The sequence below is a fragment of the Amphiprion ocellaris genome, chromosome 24, assembly GCF_022539595.1.
Source record: "Amphiprion ocellaris isolate individual 3 ecotype Okinawa chromosome 24, ASM2253959v1, whole genome shotgun sequence".
Classification (NCBI taxonomy): domain Eukaryota; kingdom Metazoa; phylum Chordata; class Actinopteri; family Pomacentridae; genus Amphiprion; species Amphiprion ocellaris.
The window spans coordinates 15922322-15938656 of record NC_072789.1 but is presented as its reverse complement, the minus strand read 5'-3'; the positions used below and the strand labels follow the sequence as shown (position 1 = coordinate 15938656).

The following is a 16335-nucleotide window of genomic DNA, read 5'->3' as shown; positions in this document are numbered from 1 at the left end:
TTTACAAGAACGAGTTTAACTAGTTGGACAGCTGCAGCTTTTACGTTGCAGTGAAGACAGCACACATGGAGACGGCTTTCCTTTTCTTCAAACCATCAGAAGAGTCTGACTGACGCTTGGGAGCCATAATGAAGGGCACAAAGTTAGAGAATGTAGCATAATCCAAGGTAGCATACAACCAGAGATTGGAAACAAAGCCGTTTTATAGCGCCACATGACGACGTATTCATCTGCCCTGCTCACCAACTAGTTCCATGTAACCAGTTCTGACATAACGACAGAACTCCATAGGTCAGTGGTTTTCAAATTTTTTCTGTCGGGCCCCCCTTCGGAGGACAATATATATATATTAAAAAAAAATCTGTGAAAACATGAATATGCAGTGCTGTGCTATTTTATCTGATTCCATTTTGTTGTTTTTCACAGTAAAGATCAGGGGTGTCAAACTCATTTTAGTCCAGGGACCACATAAACCCCAATCTGATCTCCAGTGGGCCCCACCAGTAAAATCACAGCATAATAACCTATAAATAACCACAACTCCAACTTTCCCCTTTGTTTTCGTTCAAAAAAAGTACATTCTGAAAATGTTCACATTTAATGAACTATCTTTTTACAAAATATTATGAACCTGAAATTTCTTAAGGAAAACAAGTTCAATTTCAACAGTAGCCTATTATGCCTCAGTTCATCATTTACACATGCATTGTAACTGCCAGATCACAGTTTATCTACAAAAATACAAAACATTCAGTCACAGCTATCTGGAACTGAACAATCTAGTATTTCCCTTCATGATCAGAACAACTTGTCAAATTCTAGAAATTATTTTAAATTTACAGTTTTACAGATTTACAATTTACAGTTAATGTAATTTTTATCATTTGTAAAGTCGGCCCGCGGGCCGAAATGGACCGTCTGGTGGGCCCACAGGCCGTATGTTTGACATTGCTGGTAAAAACAATCGGAGGAGATGAGCCGAGTACGTGACGTGTACGCTGGTGTTCCGACTGCACATTAACGATGCGTTCTCCCGTTCTCGGGAGTCTGTACTTCGGAGTCTGAACGGCCAGTACATATACCATAGATATATACAGAAGATCATTGTTATTAATATATATATATTTTTTTATATCTATGGCATATACAGTCTATGGGCCAGCACAATTTCAGTATTGTTGTACGTCGCGAAAAACAGGCCGACGTTAAAACAATAGTTCAGCTAATTAGTTCCGTGTTGAAGGACCTTTTCCTCCCAGTCGCCCTCGCCCCCCCGACATGCCTCTGCGCCCCCCTAGGGGGGCGCGCCCCACTATTTGAGAAACACTGGATTAGAGGAAGATTACGTAGTGTCAAAAAATAGTCTAGTGATTTATAAAAAAGCTCTTAGTGATGCCAGGACTATATATTATTCATCATTAACAGAGGAGAACAAAAACAACCCCAGGTTTCTCTTCAGCTCTGTAGTCAGGCTGACAAAGACTCAGAGCTCTGTGGAACCTTGTATTCCTTTAGCTCTGAGCAGTAACGACTTCATGAGCTTTTCTACAGATAAAATTGTTGTGATGAGAGAAAAAATGAATCTGGCCCTTCCTACAAATGTCACAGATGTATCATCGAGTACAGATGCTTTAGAATTGGTTGTAAGACTTGATGAAAATTTAGACTTCTTCTCTCCTATACATCTCTCTGAGCTAATTTCAACAGTTTCATCATCTAAACCATCAACATGTCTTTTAGATCCTATCCCAACTAGACTGTTCAAGGAGGCTTTACCTTTAATTCATTCTTCAATGCTAGATCTTTTAATCTCTCTCTAGTAACAGGCTATGTACCTCAGGCTTTTAAGGTTGCTGGAATCAAACCTTTACTTAAAAAGCCCACTCTAGATCCAGATGTTTCGGCTAACTATAGACCAATATCCAACCTCCCATTTCTCTCTAAAATTCTGGAGAGAACAATTGCAAATAAATTATGTGAACATTTAAAAAGGAATAGCTTGTTTGAAGAGTTTCAGTCAGGCTTCAGAGTGCATCATAGCACAGAAACACCTCTGGTGAAAGTTACTAATGACCTTCTCATAGCGTCAGATAATGGACTGGTCTCTAGACTTGTTTTTTTGGACCTTAGTGTGGCATTTGACACCACTGACCACAAACTTTTATTACAGTGACTAGAACATTGTTTTGGCATTAAAGGGACAGCACTGGACTGGTTTAAATCCTACTTATCAGACAGGTTTCAGTTTGTTCAAGTCAACAATGACTCTTCTGAGCATAGTAAGGTTAATCATGGAGTTCCTCAGGGTTCTGTTTTAGGACCAATACTGTTCACATTAGACATGCTTCCTTTAGTCAATATTAATAGGAGGCTCTGTATTAATTCCTATTGTTATGCTGACGACACTCAGTTGTATTTATCTATGAAGCCAGATGAAACTAATCAGCTTGGCAGACTGCAAGATTGTCTTACGGACATAAAGACCTGGATGACCTGTAATTTCTTACTACTAAATTCAGACAAGACTGATGTCATTGTATTTGACCCCAAACATCTTGGAGAATTGCTTTCAAAGCATATAGTTACTCTGGATGGCATTACATTGGCCTCCAGCACTACTGTGAGGAACCTCGGTGTTATCTTTGACCAGGACATGTCCTTTAACTCGCACGTAAAACAAATCTGTAGGACTTCTTTTTTCCACCTGAGAAATATTGTGAAAATCAGGAACATCCTGAGGTGTGATGCAGAAAAACTAGTCCATGCATTTGTTACTTCTAGGCTTGACTACTGTAATTCCTTATTATCAGATTGTCCCAATAGCTCTCTGAAACATCTACAGTTGATCCAAAACGCTGCAGCCAGAGAGCTCATGTTTCTCCTATACTGGCTTCTCTTCGTTGGCTTCCTGTTAAATCTAGAATACAATTTAAAATCCTTCTCCTGACATATAAAGCTCTTAACAACCAATCTCCATGGTATCTTCAAGACCTGATAGTACCATATTATCCTAGCAGAACTCTTTGCTCTCAGACTGCAGGCTTACTTGTTGTTCCTAGAATTTCTAAAAGTAGAATGGGAGGTAGAGCCTTTAGTTATCTTCCGTCCCAAACCCATCTGCTCCCCTGCTGTCTTCATTATCATTGCCATCATCATCATCACCATCAACTTCATCAGTACTGTCCACCCTGACCACCTGCCTGGAGGAGACGAAGGCCTGGATGAGTCAAAACTTTCTCCAGCCAAACAGTTCCAAAACTGAAGCCGGCACCCCTTATCAGGTCCAAACATCTTCCATAACCACCATCACCATTTCCAGACAAGACATTCCCATCTCATCAACAGTTACCAACCTCGGTTTGAGACTGGACCCTCACCTAACATTCAACAACCACATCAAACATCTGTGCAAGTCTTAATTTTTCCACCTCAAAAATATCGCTAAACTCTGTCGCACCCTTGCCCTGTCTGAGACAGAGAAACTCATCCACGTCTTTGTCTCCTCCAGGTTGGACTATTGCAATGCACTGCTCATTGGGCAGTGCATTGCCTGCAGAAGCTCCATTATATTCAAAACAGCACTGCTGGGGTCCTGATGAGAGTGCGGAAGCAACAACATATTCCACCCATCCTCTGTTCACTCCACTGGCTCCCCATATCCTCCAGAATTAACTACAAAATAACTCTTCTCACCCATCAGTGCATTTACGGCAATGCTCCGGAATACCGTAAAGAACTCATCAGTCATCAAAAGGGAACTTCCACACCAATAACCGTCACCTCCTCTGCCCGCCCTGAAACAAACTCAGGACCATGGGAGACAGAGCCTTCACCTTAGTTGCCCAGCTGAGCACCTGAGAGCTCAACAGGCAGTGGATGTTTTTAAAAAAGGCCTAAAGACCTTTCTTTTTAACAAAGCTCTTCATCAAATGTGTCCCTGAATGTATGTTTTTATTTGTTATTTTATCTGATTGCTCTGTTTTTATTACATGATTGTTTTGTTTTTATCCGTTTTATAGCTTATATGTAGCACTTTGAGATTTTGCCTAAATGAAAAATGCATTACAAATAAAAAGTCACAGCTATCTGGAACTGAACAATCTAGTATTTCCCTTCATGATCAGAACAACTTGTCAAATTCTAGAAATTATTTTAAATTTACAGTTTTACAGATTTACAATTTACAGTTAATGTAAGTTTTTATCATTTGTAAAGTCGGCCCGCGGGCCGAAATGGACCGTCTGGTGGGGCCCACAGGCCGTATGTTTGACATTGCTGGTAAAAAACAATCGGAGGAGATGAGCCGAGTACGTGACGTGTACGCTGGTGTTCCGACTGCACATTAACGATGCGTTCTCCCGTTCTCGGGAGTCTGTACTTCGGAGTCTGAACGGCCAGTACATATACCATAGATAATATACAGAAGATCATTGTTATTAATATATATTTTTTTTTTTATATCTATGGCATATACAGTCTATGGGCCAGCACAATTTCAGTATTGTTGTACGTCCGCGAAAAACAGGCCCGACGTTAAAACAATAGTTCAGCTAATTAGTTCCGTGTTGAAGGACCTTTTCCTCCCAGTCGCCCTCGCCCCCCCCGACATGCCTCTTGCGCCCCCCTAGGGGGGCGCGCCCCACTATTTGAGAAACACTGGATTAGAGGAAGATTACGTAGTTGTCAAAAAATAGTCTAGTGATTTATATAAAAAGCTCTTAGTGATGCCAGGACTATATGATTATTCATCATTAACAGAGGAGAACAAAAACAACCCCAGGTTTCTCTTCAGCTCTGTAGTCAGGCTGTACAAAGACTCAGAGCTCTTGTGGAACCTTGTATTACCTTTAGCTCTGAGCAGTAACGACTTCATGAGCTTTTCTACAGATAAAATTGTTGTGATGAGAGAAAAAAATGAATCTGGCCCTTCCTACAAATGTCACAGATGTATCATCGAGTACAGATGCTTTAGAATTGGTTGTAAGACTTGATGAAAATTTAGACTTCTTCTTCTCTCCTATACATCTCTCTGAGCTAATTTCTACAGTTTCAATCATCTAAACCATCAACATGTCTTTTAGATCCTATCCCAACTAGACTGTTCAAGGAGGCTTTACCTTTAATTCATTCTTCAATGCTAGATCTTTTAATCTCTCTCTAGTAACAGGCTATGTACCTCAGGCTTTTAAGGTTGCTGGAATCAAACCTTTACTTAAAAAGCCACTCTAGATCCAGATGTTTCGGCTAACTATAGACCAATATCCAACCTCCCATTTCTCTCTAAAATTCTGGAGGAGAACAATTGCAAATAAATTATGTGAACATTTAAAAAGGAATAGCTTGTTTGAAGAGTTTCAGTCAGGCTTCAGAGTGCATCATAGCACAGAAACACCTCTGGTGAAAGTTACTAATGACCTTCTCATAGCGTCAGATAATGGACTGGTCTCTAGACTTGTTTTTTTGGACCTTAGTGTGGCATTTGACACCACTGACCGACAAACTTTTATTACAGTGACTAGAACATTGTTTTGGCATTAAAGGGGACAGCACTGGACTGGTTTAAATCCTACTTATCAGACAGGTTTCAGTTTGTTCAAGTCAACAATGACTCTTCTGAGCATAGTAAGGTTAATCATGGAGTTCCTCAGGGTTCTGTTTTAGGACCAATACTGTTCACATTAGACATGCTTCCTTTAGTCAATATTAATAGGAGGCTCTGTATTAATTCCTATTGTTATGCTGACGACACTCAGTTGTATTTATCTATGAAGCCAGATGAAACTAATCAGCTTGGCAGACTGCAAGATTGTCCTTACGGACATAAAGACCTGGATGACCTGTAATTTCTTACTACTAAATTCAGACAAGACTGATGTCATTGTATTTGACCCCAAACATCTTGGAGAATTGCTTTCAAAGCATATGAGTTACTCTGGATGGCATTACATTGGCCTCCAGCACTACTGTGAGGAACCTCGGTGTTATCTTTGACCAGGACATGTCCTTTAACTCGCACGTAAAACAAATCTGTAGGACTTCTTTTTTCCACCTGAGAAATATTGTGAAAATCAGGAACATCCTGAGGTGTGATGCAGAAAAACTAGTCCATGCATTTGTTACTTCTAGGCTTGACTACTGTAATTCCTTATTATCAGATTGTCCCAATAGCTCTCTGAAACATCTACAGTTGATCCAAAACGCTGCAGCCAGAGAGCTCATGTTTCTCCTATACTGGCTTCTCTTCGTTGGCTTCCTGTTAAATCTAGAATACAATTTTAAAATCCTTCTCCTGACATATAAAGCTCTTAACAACCAATCTCCATGGTATCTTCAAGACCTGATAGTACCATATTATCCTAGCAGAACTCTTTGCTCTCAGACTGCAGGCTTACTTGGTTGTTCCTAGAATTTCTAAAAGTAGAATGGGAGGTAGAGCCTTTAGTTATCTTCCGTCCCAAACCCCATCTGCTCCCCTGCTGTCTTCATTATCATTGCCAATCATCATCATCACCATCAACTTCATCAGTACTGGTCCACCCTGACCACCTGCCTGGAGGAGACGAAGGCCTGGATGAGTCAAAACTTTCTCCAGCCCAAACAGTTCCAAAACTGAAGCCGGCACCCCTTATCAGGTCCAAACATCTTCCATAACCACCATCACCATTTCCAGACAAGACATTCCCATCTCATCAACAGTTACCAACCTCGGTTTGAGACTGGACCCTCACCTAACATTCAACAACCACATCAAACATCTGTGCAAGTCTTAATTTTTCCACCTCAAAAATATCGCTAAACTCTGTCGCACCCTTGCCCTGTCTGAGACAGAGAAACTCATCCACGTCTTTGTCTCCTCCAGGTTGGACTATTGCAATGCACTGCTCATTGGGCAGTGCATTGCCTGCAGAAGCTCCATTATATTCAAAACAGCACTGCTGGGGTCCTGATGAGAGTGCGGAAGCAACAACATATTCCACCCATCCTCTGTTCACTCCACTGGCTCCCCATATCCTCCAGAATTAACTACAAAATAACTCTTCTCACCCATCAGTGCATTTACGGCAATGCTCCGGAATACCGTAAAGAACTCATCAGTCATCAAAAGGGAACTTCCACACCAATAACCGTCACCTCCTCTGCCCGCCCTGAAACAAACTCAGGACCATGGGAGACAGAGCCTTCACCTTAGTTGCCCAGCTGAGCACCTGAGAGCTCAACAGGCAGTGGATGTTTTTAAAAAAGGCCTAAAGACCTTTCTTTTTAACAAAGCTCTTCATCAAATGTGTCCCTGAATGTATGTTTTTATTTGTTATTTTATCTGATTGCTCTGTTTTTATTACATGATTGTTTTGTTTTTATCCGTTTTATAGCTTATATGTAGCACTTTGAGATTTTGCCTAAATGAAAAATGCATTACAAATAAAAAGTATTATTATTATTGTTATTATTATTATTATTTTTATTATTATTATTATTATTATTATTATTATTATTATTATTATTATTATTATTATTATTATTATTATTATTATTATTATTATTATTATTATTATTATTATTATTATTATTATTATTATTATTAGCTCCTCTCCTGTGGAACCAGCTCCCAGCTTGGGTTTGGGAGGCAGACACCTCTATTTTTAAGACCAGGCTTAAAACCTTCCTTGTTGACAAATCTTACAGTTAGGGCTGACTAAGGTGACTCTGAGGGAGTCAGTTGGAGTCTTCATGTACACAACTGACTTCCCCTCTTGACGTCCCTTTAGTTTGCCCCTAGTTCTGCTGCTATAGGCCTGAGGCTGCTGGGGGACCTCTCTGGATACATAATTACCTATGTATTTACTATATATACCGTGATTGCATTACATTCACTCTGTTTCTCCCTGTGTTCTTTCTCCGAGGGTCCCTGGTCCCAGAGCTAGATGCTTCAGATCTGTGGTTGTTCTCCTACCAACTGGCCTAATCTCCACCTGTGGGATGCTGCTGCTGACCTTCCTCCAGCCCACTGCTTCCAGCTGCCTATTTCCACCAATCTACTCTGCATCACCCTCACTATACTTGATATGTTCATCGACTGACTGTTTGAATTTTACTACCAGCTACATATGTAGTATATTTAATGCCAGAGCCGTACACCATAACAGTAAACTATGAATCAGTTTCAATGTTAGCTTGTACTTTGTATATTTCATCTATGTTACTCTGATCTTGCATGCATTCCAATGTGTGTTACATGCTTCGTTGTCCACCACCCCCTCTACCTCTTCTGTCCCTCTCAACCCGCAGGCCAGCAACAGATGGGTCCCCCCATATAAAGATATGGGTTCTGTAAAGCGTCTTGAGACAATTTGACTGTAATTGGCGCTATATAAATAAAATTGAATTCAATTGATGTTTTTGTGCAAAGCTAGGCTAACAGGTTCGCCTTCCTTTCAGTCATGGTGCGTAACTGATCTGAGTGTTCTTCTGCTTTCAATCTTTGTAGTGAGCTAGGGCTTCCTGAGACTGTCTGTCTGTCTGTACCTGAGAGTGTCTGTCTGTTTGTACCTGAGAGTTTCCAGTCTACAGTCTGAATCCTCCACTTTAGCTCTCAGCATCTTCTCTCCTGAGTCTCCCGGATGGCTGTAGCTCAGGTCCAGCTCTCTCAGATTTGAGGTCTTGCAGCTCAGAGCTGAGGCCAGAGAAGCACAGCCTTCCTCTGTGACCAGACAGCCTGACAGCCTGCACACACAAAACAACACAAACCTGACGGACAACACTTGGCTGGATGTTTCTCACTCTTTTCTTGTTTGTCTTTCACCTACATTTTGCTGCACATTTCATGCGTCTCAAGCAAATCAACAATCTCAACAATGATTAGTGGAATTTAATCATGTAGAAAATAAACCCGGACAAAGTCCTGCACAAGTTCAGTAAAAGCTCATTTGATGAATCCCATCAGCAGAAATGATTGTACTCAGGTTAGCTGTTTATCCACTGATAGAAATCACATCAGTTTCAAAGTGAGTCCTGACCTGAGAGCTTCCAGTTTACAGTGTGGACTCTCCAGTCCAGCAGAAAGAATCTCTACTCCTGAATCCTGCAGGTTGTTGTTACTCAGGTCCAGCTCTGTCACACTGGAGGACTGGGAGCTGAGGACTGAGGACAGAGCTCCACAGCTTCTCTCTGACAGATTACAGCCACTCAGTCTGAAGAGACAAAAAGCAGATTATACTGATGAAACAGCAGCAAAATGAAAAAGGATCTTCAGTCTCCAACTACTTACACAACTTTCTTGGAGGCTTTGACCACTGGCAGCAGCCTCAGAAGAACCTCCTCTGAAGCAGAGTATTTCTTCAGGTCAAACATGTCCAGATGTTCTTCTGATGACAGTAAGATGAAGCCCAGAGCTGACCACTGAGCAGGAGACAGTTTATCTGTGGACAGACGTCCTGATCTCAGGGACTGTTGGATCTCCTCCACGAGAGAAACATCCTTCAGTTCATTCAGACAGTGGAACAGATTGATGCTTCTCTCTACAGACACATCCTCACATCTTCTCCTTGATGTACTCCACTGTTTTCTGATTGGTCTGTGAGCTACTTCTTGTCTGTGTCAGCAGGCTTCGTAGGAGATTCTGATTAGTCGACAGTGACAGACCCAGGAGGAAGCGCAGGAACAAGTCCAGGTGTCCGTTTGGACTCTGTAAGGCCTCGTCCACAGCTGTCTGGTAGAAACCTGTTGAATAACTTTGGAACATTTCAGACCAACAGGATGTTGTTTGTCGTTCTTCTTCCAGGAGGCTGATTCCAGAGTTGATGAAGGTCAGATGGACATGAAGAGCAGCCAGAAACTCCTGGACACTCAGATGGATGAAACTGAACATCTTGTTTTCCTGTTTCCGTCCACGCTCTTCTTTGAAGATCTCTGTGAACACTCCTGAGTACACTGAGGCTTCCCTTACATCGATGCTGGTTTCTCTCAGATCTTTCTCATAGAAGATCAGGTTGCCCTTTTGCAGCTGTTCAAAAGCCAGTTTAGCTAATGACTTAATGGACTGAATGCACTTCTTTGGCCCATACTTTGCTTTTGTGTGATCAATCTGAAATCTTAGAAACTCTGTGTACATCTCAGTCAGGGTTCTGGGCAGATCTCCTCCCTCTCTGGTTCTCAGCAGCTCCTCCAGAACTGTAGCAGTGATCCAGCAGAACACTGGGATGTGGCACATGATGTGGAGGCTTCGTGACTTCTTCATGTGGGAGATGATGCTGCTGGCCTGCTTCTTATCTCTGAATCTTTTCCTGAAGTACTCCTCCTTCTGTGGATCGGTGAACCCTCTGACCTCTGTTGTAGTGTTGACGAGGTTTTGAGGGATCTGATTGGCTGCTGCAGGTCGTGTGGTTATCCAGAGGCGAGCTGAGCGCAACAGTTTTCCACTGATAAGTTCCCTCAGCAGGATTTCTATTTTAGTTGACTTTGTTACGTCCACAGTGGGAATGTTGTTGACATCGAAGTCCAGATGAAGGCGACTCTCATCCAGTCCATCAAACACAAACAGCAGTTTGAATCTGCTCTTCTTGTAGCTGCTGTTTCCTGATGACTGCAGAGCTGTGAAGATGTAATTCAGAGCCTCCACTGTGACATCTTTAGTTTCTGGGATACAGAAATGAATGAGCTCTGCCAAACAGAACTCTTTTCCCTGCAGTGAACTCAGGGCACGGAAAGTGAATGGGAAAATAAGATGCACGTCTTGATTGCTTCTTTCTTCGGCCCAGTCCAACACAAACTTGCGCACAAGGAATGTTTTTCCAATCCCTGCAATCCCATTGGTCAGCACTGTTCTGATGGGTATGTCTTTTCCAGAAGGATGCTTGAAAATGTCTCTGGGTTGGATCTGTCTCTCTTTGTCTGATGGCTTCCACACCTTGTCAATCTGTAGGACCTCATGCTGTGTGTTGACGTGCATGTCCCGGCCAGCTGTGATGTACAGCTCTGTGTAGATATCAACCAGACGCTCCTCGTCTGCTGCCCACCCCTCTGTTGTAACCTTAAACGTGTCCTGGAAGTTTGACTGAAGCTTCTGTTGGTAAAATCTGATGGGACGGGGTTCTGGTACCGGAACAGTCTCATCTGTGTCAAACATGAAGGGAACAGTGTGAGGTGTGTGTCTACAAAAACCTCTGTTGTTGTTGGAAAAACACAAGCAACTACAAAGAGGTTGGACTATTAAATGGCCACCTATAGCATCTGATGGTAATATAAAGTTGGGCTATTGTGAGTGTGAGATTTTTCTAAATTTATTCCTGGGGATTTCATCCTAAACTCTACACATAAAGCAGCAATTTACCCTGATCATTTGGAGGAAAGTGACTGAAAAAACTGACTGAAAAAACTGAAAGAGCAACTCAGCTAAAGGGCTACCCAGATGGTTAACTATGGAGGCAGTCAGAAGGTACGTGGGTTACCTAAAGTCCAGTTTAAATTGTTCTTAGAGTTCCAATTAATGCAAGACCCTTTAGACAATAAAACCTAAAATCAGAGAGCTGGACCAGCAGCCCTGTTCTGGGCTCACTGGAGCCCTTATCAGAGTACACTACCGGTCAAAAGTTTTAGAACGCCCCAATTTTTCCTTTTTTTTTTTTTTTTTTTGAAATTCAAGTAGTTCAAGTCCAATGAGTAAAGTTAAAATGTACGTCTTTCCTACAGAGAAACTGAAGACAGTCAAGGTGTCAGTGAGTACAGTTTTCTTCACCATCAAAAGGCTCTCAGAAACCAGCTTAAAATGGACACCAGTTTAGAAAATTGTATGAGGATCACCAGCTACAAAACTGACCGTTATGCTACAGCTACACTACAACCTGCTGCCTCATGCAACTCCATAGCCAACCACTATTCTGTGTTGTACAAAACAACTGCTGCCATCTTTCTTTACAGACCAAAGAATCCATCAGTTTTACCTTCAGTCTGAGGAAGAGGAGGCTGAGTCTGAGAGGAGGAAGGTTCTCTGTTCTCTGAAGTCTCCCCAACATCACTGACATGAACTGACAGACAGACAGAGATCACATGTTATATTCTCTACTGCCTACTGCTTTCATTTATTTCAGCTACAACAGACTTAGAAGTGACTTTATGTTGGCATTTATTGATGAGTTTATGGTGTTGATTAACTCTGGTTTTCTGACATCAAACTGCTCCTTCAAAGTAAAACCTGATGTTCCTCTGACATTAGTCTGACATATCCAGACCATTCTGAAGAACAGAGTGTTCTGGCTTCACCTCATCATCTTCCTGCTATAGAGGGAAGAAGGGCTGTCTTTCTAAAGCATCCACAGTCATCCAGGGTGGAGCTAAGCCCAGGATGCAGCAACAGTGTCCCCTTAAAATAGTCAGCCAACATGGCTGCCTTATTGCTCCATCCAAACCCTCTGAACACTTGACATTTCCAGTGTGGTAGGTCGTTGGGAGGTTGTAGATGGTTTAAAAGTATAACGTAATGTTACATAGTACTACATACTAACATCCCAGATGGTACACACAGAAAAAGATGTAGTACATCCCAGTACATATTATGTTAAATGTAGTATGTCAGAAATACCCAGATGTCCAACCACATTCAAACTGATTTTGTAGAATGCAAACTAACATGTTTTTCTGGCCGTTCTGACCCACATTCTATGAACAGTCATAGCACTTAACAGTGTGTCGTGGAAATAGAAATAAGTTTGAGCTGCTGAGAGCTCACAGTCACATCTGACTGTGAGCTCTCAGCAGCTCAAACTTATTTCTGTCATCACACCACATTACTACAGACTGGGATAGTCAGAGTTTAAGGCACCATATTATGAAGTAGTATGTTCTAATTGGATGCACACTGCAGGACACAGTGAATATTTTGTGAGTTAAACTGTAGCATGTATTCAGATTTAAAAGGTTTGTGATTTGAAATGCAGCTGCTTCAACAACATTGCTCAGCTTCCCTCTGGTTGTAAACTGCAGGACCACTCCCAGCTAAACGGTATGAATGAAGAATCTTCAGAAACTGTCTGATTGGCTCATAATTTGGTGAGGACAGGTGGGACATGCTTTGCTTTCACGGGTCAGCTCATACAGAACTAATTTTGGTGTTCTATCAAGGTTTAAACAGCAGGGGGCCGCATTCAGTCAGTAGGGTTGATCAGTAGATTTTACAGAGGAACTGACCTTACATGTGGACTCAGGACAAACTGACAGAACCTGAACTCTATCAAACTGCAGCAGCACCATCATGCATCTTTCTGACTGTAATGATATCATGTTGTTCTTGTCTTGTGACTGACCTTCTGGTCCTGAGCTGCTGGCAGGAAACTTCTGCAGCAGATCATTCCTGTGGATCTTCTCTAAAACCACCCTGGTCACCTGCATTGCTCTCTGAAGTCCATAAGTCTCCACCATCACATCCACAGTTTTACATCTGTCTACTGTCTGTAGTCGGCTCTTTGTGATGGCTGGGAGGCCTTGAACATTGTTGGGTTTCTGCAGGAACCACTGGAACAGAGACAGCTGATCATCATCCAGATCATCCAGGATATTCAAGAGCACCTCTGACGTCATCGTGGCTCCCTGATAAAGTCAAAGAAAATGTCAGCAGTTAATGAACAGTTGTGTTGTTGGTGTGGTGGAGGTTGTTGTGTAGCAGCAGGACTGCAGTTAATCCTACAGGATCACTGACAGCAACACTGAGGGGAACCAGCAGGGGGCGCTCACTGCTGTCTGTTAAATATTACTCATGGAAGTCACTCTGCAGCAGGGGTCACCAACCTTTTTGAACCCGAGAGCTACTTCAACGGTACAAAGGGTACCTTGTTTGATACAAACTTCCTCAATAGCAAACTTGTGCCATCATCTTTAAACAATAATAATAATAATTAAACCTGCAAGCAGCGTTGGACGGGTCCTCGCATCCTTGCCGGTTGGCGAATCCACGCACGTCCACCAGGCGGCGCTGCGACCGAGAGTGCATGTCGGCCTACGGATGCGATGAGGGCCGGACTCTGATCACACGTGTAAAATTTCAGGCAGATTGGAGCATGTTCAGGCTACTTATAGAGCTTTTCCTGTCCATCCACCGGGTGGCGCTGCAACCGAGAGTGTATATTGGCCTATGGATGTGATCAGGGTCGGACTCTGATCAAACATACAAAATTTCAGGCAGATCGGACCATGTACAGGCCAGTTATAGAGCATTTCCTTCCATCCACCAGGTGGCGCTATGACTGTGGCTGTATTTCAGCATGTGAATGTCATCAGGGCAGGACTCTGATCATACATGTAAAGTTTGAGGCAGATTGGAGCATGTATAGGCCAGTTATACAGCATTTCCTTCCATCCAATAGGTGGCGCAATGATTGTGGCTGTATTTCAGCATGTGAATGTCATCAGGCCAGGACTCTGATCATACATGTAAAGTTTGAGATAGATTGGAGCATGTTTAGGGCAGTTACACAGCAGTTGATGTTTCATGGCGAAGCATCAAAATTCCAGAGGCCGCCATGGCCACGCCCTCAGACTTTTGCGGAGCATTTTGATAACTTTTGATCACCCATGTGTGTAGTACATCCTGGCCGAATTTCATCTCTCTCGGTGGTACCCTGTTTGAGTTTATAGCTTTTGAAAATGTCTAAAAATGACCCATAATCGTCAAAACGTATGACATATAATTCAAAATGGCCGACTTCCTGTTGGGTTTTGGGCATGGGTGTCAAATACATTTTTGTGCGTCTTGACGAGTTACATATGCCTACCAAGTTTCAGAACTGTAGGTCACAGACACGGCCCGTAGTAAATGTTTGAAATTTTCCAGGTGGCGCTATGGAGCCATTTTGCAACAGTCATGTGCAATTTGTGTAAAATATCAAATATTTCAGCAGTCCTGATGTGTGTAGCAATTTTGGCGAGCATATGAGCGTTCCTAACCTGTCAAAAAGTATTTTGTCTGTCACAGCAACATTGCGTTGCGATGGCAACAGTGTTTCATGAATCGTCAAAATCTTCACACTGTGGCATCGTCCAGGTGTGACCAATTTTCAGAATGATATGACAAAGTTTGAGGCAATGGTAGGTGCAAATGTAATGACAAGTTCTTCCTGTTGCCAATAGGTGGCGCTATGAGTATTTCTAAATTTATGAGTGTGGATGTGTTCAGAACCTGACTGGTGTCCATCACATCAAGTTTGGTCCAGATTGGACCATGTCCAGCTGAGATATTAATAATTCAATTTTCATGGCGAGAAATTGAAATTCGCCGCGCCGCCACAGACACGCCCCTTGACGACGAGTCGCCATTTTCTCTGGGGATCATCATCAATGTGTTCAGACTTATGTCACCACATTTGAAGTGATTCTGATCAACGTGCTAAATATAGTACATTAAAATGTAAAAAATGTCTATTTCTTGCTACCACAAGGTGGCGCTATGACTGTCAATGTACATAACCACATGGATGTCGTCAGGGCTGGACCCTGATCACACATGTAAAATTTCAGGCAGATTGGAGCATGTACAGCAGAGTTAGACACCACTTCCTGTTTCATGGCGAAGGATCAATAATTTTGGGGGTCGCCATGGCCACACCCTTTGACTTTTGCGGAGTATTTTCATAACTTTTTATCAGGTTGGGCTGTTGCATATACTGGCCAAATTTGGCGTCTCTCGGACTTACCCCCGCTGAGTTATTAATTTAAAAAAATTTACAGCTAATTCAAGATGGCCGACTTCCTGTTGGATTTACAGCGTGGCCGTGATTGACTTTTTTGGGTTTCCTAATGTGCTGAATAGGCTTACAAAATTTTGTAGCTGTAGATCAAACACTTTGCCAGTTGGCCTAATGACCAAATTTTCAATTTTCCAGGGGGCGCTATGGAGCCATTTTCCCACACACATGTGCAACTCCCATAAAATATCAAATTTTTCGCCAGTCCTGATGAGCATGCCAAGTTTGACGTGTTTTGGGGTATGATAAGGCCGCCAAAAGTGCAATTCAAAAGTTCGCCAAAGAAAGAATAATAATAATTAAAGCTGCAAGCAGCGTTGGACGGGTCCTCGCATCCTTGCTGGTCGGCGAATCCACGCACGTCCACCAGGCGGCGCTGCGACCGAGAGTGCATGTCGGCCTATGGATGCGATGAGGGCCGGACTCTGATCACACACGTAAAATTTCAGGCAGATTGGAGCATGTTCAGGCTACTTATAGAGCTTTTCCTGTCCATCCACCAGGTGGCGCTGCGACCGAGAGTATATATTGGCCTATGGATGTGATCAGGGTCGGACTCTGATCACACATACAAAATTTCAGGCAGATCAGACCATGTACAGGCTAG

The 16335-nt window shown here is 42.5% G+C and overlaps 1 long non-coding RNA gene and 1 pseudogene across 1 annotated transcript in view; one reads left to right on the top strand and one right to left on the bottom strand.

Annotated features, from left to right (window-relative positions):
- The window catches only part of LOC118469228 (uncharacterized), a 9227-nt gene extending 320 nt beyond the window's left edge, over positions 1 to 8907 (top strand). Inside the window, exons 2-3 of the long non-coding RNA XR_004846074.2 lie at positions 1 to 291; positions 7902 to 8907. The exon at positions 1 to 291 is cut by the window's left edge and continues 68 nt beyond it. This is a non-coding gene — a long non-coding RNA (uncharacterized LOC118469228). The remainder of the gene's footprint in view (positions 292 to 7901) is intronic.
- The window catches only part of LOC111585573 (NLR family CARD domain-containing protein 3-like), a 63488-nt pseudogene that overhangs the window by 4280 nt on the left and 42873 nt on the right, over positions 1 to 16335 (bottom strand).